Source organism: Melitaea cinxia, chromosome 12 (assembly GCF_905220565.1).
Source record: "Melitaea cinxia chromosome 12, ilMelCinx1.1, whole genome shotgun sequence".
NCBI lineage: Eukaryota > Metazoa > Arthropoda > Insecta > Lepidoptera > Nymphalidae > Melitaea > Melitaea cinxia.
Window position 1 is genome coordinate 2,538,596 of NC_059405.1, and position 7,234 is coordinate 2,545,829.

A 7,234-nucleotide genomic window follows, 5' to 3' on the forward strand; every position below is an offset into this window, starting at 1 on the left:
GGAGACCTATAAGGACTGCACAAACGCCCAGAGCACGACAAACATCTGTATAACCAATACAAATGTTTTTCATGTCCGGGAATGGAAGCCGCAACTGCTAGCGCAACAGCCACAAGCTAGTGCTGTGACCGTTGCGCCAACGCGTCGTCAAACAAAACCACACACAAACAAACACACAAAACCATACAAAATCTACAGGCTCTAAATTACTTGTGACTGTTGTTTAAACATCATACATTAGTAAAGCTAGGACGAGGTCTGTCACTGATGGTGTTTATCTCCACTAATCTTATAAAGAGGAAAGTTGTGTTAAGTGATTTGGTTAAACTCGAAAACTACTAGACCAATTTTAGAAATTCTTTCACCAATATAAACTATATTTTCACCCAGTACATTACATTACACACCATAATTTATCAGAAAAAAAACATAATACCCGAAATCGTAGTCCACGCGAGCGAAGACGCAAGCGTCCGTTATATTTTATACATTGAATCCGTAAACTTTGAATAAGTGATGCATTTCATTCATTTTCATTTCAACTTCATTCCTCGCGAATGATTTGATTGAAGGGAAATTGACGGTTAATTGCATTTCCGGATGAAAACATGCCCATATAATTACATTCCGATGTTCGCCGGTAATTTAGTTTTCGAGTGTTTCATGTTTCTTCGTTATTTAAAACTTTTATGTTAAAATGTTTGTATTAATGTAACTGTTTCAACTAAATCTTTGAAGAAAATCCATTGTAACTTTACATAGTTGATTTCGTTGCGCTGCAGTTATTATTATACAAAATTTTAATTATACGTTAATTATATTTATAAACACTTCCGAAAATTATATATTGTTAAATTTGAATATTTTAATTAAAATTGTTTTAATATAGTTAACTAGTATTAGTTATAACGTAAATATGTCACAAAGTTATTGTTAATATTTTATTGCAAGATATAAGTAATGGTTGGTGTGATATTTCAATTATTTGTATTGTTAATAATTAATTTTTGTAAAAGCATACTTCCAAGTTCTTTTTTAATTATTTTATTGTTAAATGGAATAGAAATTCTATATTGATAATAAATTGTCTCTTAACATCAAATATAATTTTCATTCCAATGAAATTAATACGAGTTCATAAAAAATGCACATTATAATTTTTTTTCTATGACCCAGTTATGTTGCGAACATCAGTCTACCTCTGGACCATTCCAAATAAAAATATCGTTCGTTTGACAAACATTCATAAACATCTAGGTATTAAAGTTCTAGTTTTAAATTCGTGCTCCGAAAACTTTATTTTTCATAAACTTTTCCACAGACGCGCTGTCATAACAACGTGCGAATAGTTTCTATATAATCTCAAGCGATCCAAAGTGTAATTCAATAAAAAAGATAGTAACGAAAAAGGTTTAATTTAATTTTCTAAATTTCTTTTTAAAGTTTTCCCGCCACAAAAGTTTGACGTTTGTCAAACTTACCTGGCTGTTTTTCCGGGGTCGGCGGTTCTTGGTGGTGACTCCTCAGAAGCTGTAACGCGAACTCAGTGCCCACTTCTTCAGAGCGTGGACACGGGACATACGCGTATTGTTTCTTGGTCGGCGCCGGGACGGGCGCGACGCGATGTTTGCCGCGGTCGGCCATGCGGCGTCTGACGCTGCTACACTGCTCCAGCGCTACCAACTATCAAATACTAACTCCCTGGAATCTAATACCAATGTTCTAATAGCTAACAAAACAATTTTTCTGCCAATATAGTATAATACAAATACTCTATTAAATTATTAAATCGTCTTACATTATAATCATCTACAATTTAAAATCATAAAATTGTAACCGACAAGGGAAATTAACAATGTAATTTTACTGCCAAAATATATTGCTTTTTTCTTTTTAAGTAAGACTTTTTTATGCACGCCTGACTTGGGCAGTATGCAGGCAAATGCGTAATGAGGACGTTACGAAAAGTGTGATTGGGCGAGGCGAACGGAAGTTGAGAGAGAAATATAAGTTAGTGAAGATAGAAAGAGTGAGAAAGTTTCGTAGAGATTATATCACTGTAGGGGCAACTAAAGAGCAGTACTTTGTAGCAGGTCGTGTGACGACACACGTTTAAGACGTTAAACACACTTGTTTTTTAGGGTTTCGTACCCAAAGGGTAAAAACGGAACCCTATTTGCCATCAGTCCGTGTCCGTCTGTCCGTCCGTCCCGTTCGTCTGTCCGTCCGTCCGTCCGTCTGTTTGTCTGTCACCAGGCTGTATCTCAAAAACAGCGATAGCTAGACAGTTGAAATTTTCACAAATTGTGTGTTTCTGTTGCCGCTATAACAACAAATACTAAAAACAAAATAAAATAAATATTTAAGGTGGGGCTTCCTTACAACAAACGCAATTTTTTGCCCTTTTTTGCGCGATATCAATAATGGCAATAGGTAGGCACTTGAAATATTCACAAAACACTCAGTTGTATTTTAAAATAAGTTTACTTTAATAATAAAAATATTAAATTTAATTTAAAACACCGTCTTCGGTGCGACAAAGCCAGCCCTGTGGTCACCAACTCGTCTGTCTGCCCAGCGTAGTAACTATGGGCAAAACATATGAGCGCACGCCATTTTTGGCGCGACCTTGTGGAGACCTGTTTACAGCAATGGACTGCGATAGGCTGCAATTAATAAATAATAAAATTAAAATAAAATAATATTTAATCCCATACAAAAAAGCCATTTTTTGCCTATTTTTGGTCAATATCAATAAATGTTACTATTGTTTACCTAATCAATAGTACAGAACCCTTCGTGCGCGAGTCCAACTAGCACTTGGCCGATTTTCTTATTTTTAATTTAAAATTTATATAAAAATAGCAATAAATAAATTGGTTATATATTACAAAATAAATTTAGTCTCAATATCTGTATCATTACCCCATAATAACATACTCGTAGCATTTAGCAACGCGCAACGTCAGTCAATTGTCGAATTTTTCTAACTGCGAATACCGCGGAGCTGATTCTACCATTCAAGGATGACAAACAGGAAATCTACTTAAGTTTCGAATCCAAAATTATCCTTAAGAAAACTGTAGTTTCACTAACAACATACCTCTCGTTATTTATTTCTTAATAACAATTTTGATACTTAATATTGGGCAGCGCAAATCCAACGCACAAGGTTTTTTTTGGTGACAAAGAACTGTTTACATTATCATAGTTTACTTTTTCTTATCAACTTTAAAAATAAATGATGTACCATCAGCAAATAACACTTTATCACAAATATCTTTAACATATAATGTCAGATCATTTATGTGTATTAAAAAAGAAAATGACCTTGATACGATTCCTGTGGAACGCCCATTTTTTGCACAGATCCAGAAGGCTTCGTTTCCTTTATTGATACGTGTTGAATTCTATTACCTTGATATGAAACAATAAAATTAAGAGCTTGGTAATGGCTATGGTAAACCATTAACACCGTAATACTCCAGTTTACTTAATAGAACCCCGTCGTCAACTCAATAAAAATTCCTGTGATAATTCACAAAATATACCGATAGCATTTTGTAACCTCTCCCAAGTCATATATATGTTCTTCCTCTTCTTAAAATTGTTTTCAATAGTGCCAAATGAGCACAGATGATTTCGCCAATGTCACGTAGAACATATATATGTTTGATATGTGCCACACCACTGTCATAGTGACCATAATGTGAAATGTGTGAAATCATAATATTTTTGTAAATTTTTTTAATATTATTTAATATTTCAATATGACTAAATACGTTATCTGTACAAGTAAAAGATGTCTTAGTGACTCGAGTAGGTTCACAATATCTGTGTGCTAAATTAAATAAGTTAAAAAAGTAATCTATTTCTAATTTTTGTTTCCTTTAACATATTGTCTACATTAAGATCACCACGCACTGACACATATTTAAAACTTTTAAATAGCTTTTTAAGAATGTCTACCATAATTATCTTAAATACAGTAAATTCACCTACTAGGGGTCGCTACGCTCAGCGCCGTAGCTAGCATGAGGTCTTATTGATAAAGCCTACTGTCAATATTCTCCACAAACGATATCAACTGATGATCACAACTTATATCCGGTACCTATAAAAAACGATACGTTTTGCATACGAATCGTTAAAATTCGAACATTTCTTATTCTATATAATAACAGAATGACTTATCATCTGTTTGTTACACAAACTTTATTTTTATATACTCTACACTACTCGGGGTGAAGGTAATATTATATATAGCATTCTTGAAAAAAAAATAGTTTTGTCTCTAGTTCAAAGGAGTTTATATATGTGTTATGATTTTATTTTTCTTAAGTGGAAGAATAGTTGTGCCAATAACTGAGATATTTCCCTTTCTAAATTATACGTATTAAATACATTTTACTAAATTGAAATGCTCAAAATTTTACTTTGCATTTTCCGTTGTTCCTACGTCCAAAGTAATATTTCACTTTCAAGGACAGTTGTTGTTGTTTACTTTGACTAAGTTCGTGATTCCTTTTATGAAAAATATAAATTTTGGAATTAAAAATATTCATTAATTATTTGACACACAAAGGAAAAAATATTTTAAAGATCGATCACGATTCAGTTGTAGTATAGTATTTCCCCTGCATGGGGAAAGAGGCTTTGCCCAGCAGTGGATTCCTCTTTCCCCACGGCGCTCCATTGACCAACAGCTTAACATACTCTACGAAGCTCGCTAGAGAGATATAAAAATATTTGTATAAACACAAATACGTACTCGAATCGAACGCGTCGTAAAATTTTAAATACAAATATTAAAAGTAAATAAAATTCATATAGTAATATTAACAATAAATCACGCTTAACATCCTATATAAGTTATTATAAATATTAAAACAAACGTTTTCATTTTAATTACTTTTCATTTTTGTCTACCTACATAAATAAATAAAAACGAGTGTGCTTTAGACCACTCGACTAAAGTAAAACTTTTCATCTTCACTAACTTATATCTCCCTCTCAAATGCCGTTCTCGCCTGATCACACGTTTCGTAACGCTCTCGTCACGCATTCACCAGCTTACTCCCCTAGTCAAGCGTGCGTAAGAAACTTTTACGCCCATGCATAAATATTTTTAAAAACTAAACGTAAATAAAAATTTAAATACTCTGTTTAGCTAGTCAGTATAACTCTGATGTTTAAGCACATATAACTTTTTTATTGCATGCGCAGATTCAAATCTCGCGGCTGTCATTTTGTTTTACTACCAATATAAATGTGAATTTGTTTCTATGAGGAAAAAGAACACTTATATATCATCATGCCCGTCTCAAAATTAAAACATATATTAAATAATACATTATAAGTGTACATACTAATTTATAAAATAAGGTCATTTGAAATTGTTTTTAACTGATTTCTAAAAGAAGGGGAGGTTCTCAATTCAATTGTATTTTGTTTATGTTACCTCAGACCTTTTGACTGTATGGACTGATTTCAATGATTTTTATTTTAATCGAAAGGTAGTGTCATCATCATCAGCATTTCAGCCTATCACAGTCCACTGCTGAACATAGACCTCCATAAGTTCACGCCAAACTGGCGCGAACTCATGTGTTCTGCCCATACTCACCACGCTAGGCAGACGGATTGGTGACCGCAGGGCTGGCTTTGTCGCACCGTAGACGCTGCTGCCCGTCTTCGACCTGTGTATTTCAAAGCCAGCAGTTGGATGGCTATCCCGCCATCGGTCTGCTTTTTAAGTTCCAAGGAGGTAGTGTAACTGTGCTATCCCTTAGTCGCCTCTTACAACAACCACGGGAAGAGAGAAGGTGGCTATATTCTTAATGCCGTAACCACACAGCAATTGTTGCATAAAAGCAGCGTGGTGGATTAACATTATATAGAGAGAGACCCACGTCTAGCTAGTTGTATGTTGCAAGCTCAATAAATCATACAATTGCACAGATTGACAAATAAATTGTATCTATACGTTTGTGACTAACTTTAAATTGTATGCAATATCTATGTATACTTAACTTTTGTATTCGCTTTTAGGGATATGTTTGTCCAATAATAATTCAAGATGTATAATTTTGTTTTGTTACCTAGCTGATAACGAATTCTGTTAGTCTTCAAATAATAAAAAAACATTAACCGATAATCATCAATATTTATATTAATGACATTTATTGATAATTAAATTACGAAGTTATAAAACATTTTAAACTGACTCCAAAGTAAAAATAGCAGCTTTAATCGTTTAGGATTGATTAAATTAATTTATTGATTTTATGCGGTTTAATAAATTGTTTTATTAAAACCTCATTTACAAATTAAAAAATAATAAGTAATTAAATTGCACCGGTGGTTCAAAATCCATTGCATACGAACCCGAGGCACGATATTAGTGGCGTCAGTGCGCGCGCAATGCCCGTGCTTCCCGCACTACGGTCGATAGCACGCGGGAAAGCTGCACTTCAATGCGGGACAATGCGTTTGGAACTTACTCAGGGTCCCGTTAACAACAAAAAGACGTTAAAAACGATACATAAAAATGAATCGCTAAATACTTTGTTAAGCGCAAAAGATAATAAAGGAGATAGATAGTTTGATATAATATGAAAATTGAAAACATTATTTTGAAATAATTTTAGTGTTTTTTATCAGAGCTAAAATAATGATATCTTTTAATTTTTTTGGCTTTTCATTATACAGGGTTTTTTTTTCAGATAAATTAAGATTTATAAGAAGAAGATAAAATTTTTCGATTTGTCTGCTTTACGAATAAGGGAATTTGCTTTGTGAAAACTTTGTAGCCAAGCAATGTTTTAGAACAATCGTTTGAAATCCATCCAGTCGTTTTTCGGTGATGCGTGTCCAAAAACAGATCTGTATTATTTTATTCATGTAAAAAAAAATATTTATCAAAAATATATGAAAATATATAATATCATTGTATTTTTTGTTCTAACAAGCAAAACTAACTGCAAAATTTTTGATAAACCAGTAAATAAGATTCCTGAAATACTGGCCTTATCAAAATTCCTAAACTTCATTCCTAATTGTACGTTTGCTAAGCTAGTACGCATTTTTTGTTTGAATACAAAAGTTCATTAAATGTTTTTAATAAATTAATAATAATTAAACTTTGAGACTTCTGACTCTTTCTGAATAGAATCTTTTTTATAGAACTAGGTCGGCAAACACGGCTCACCGGTAAGTGGTAAAGAATTACCGT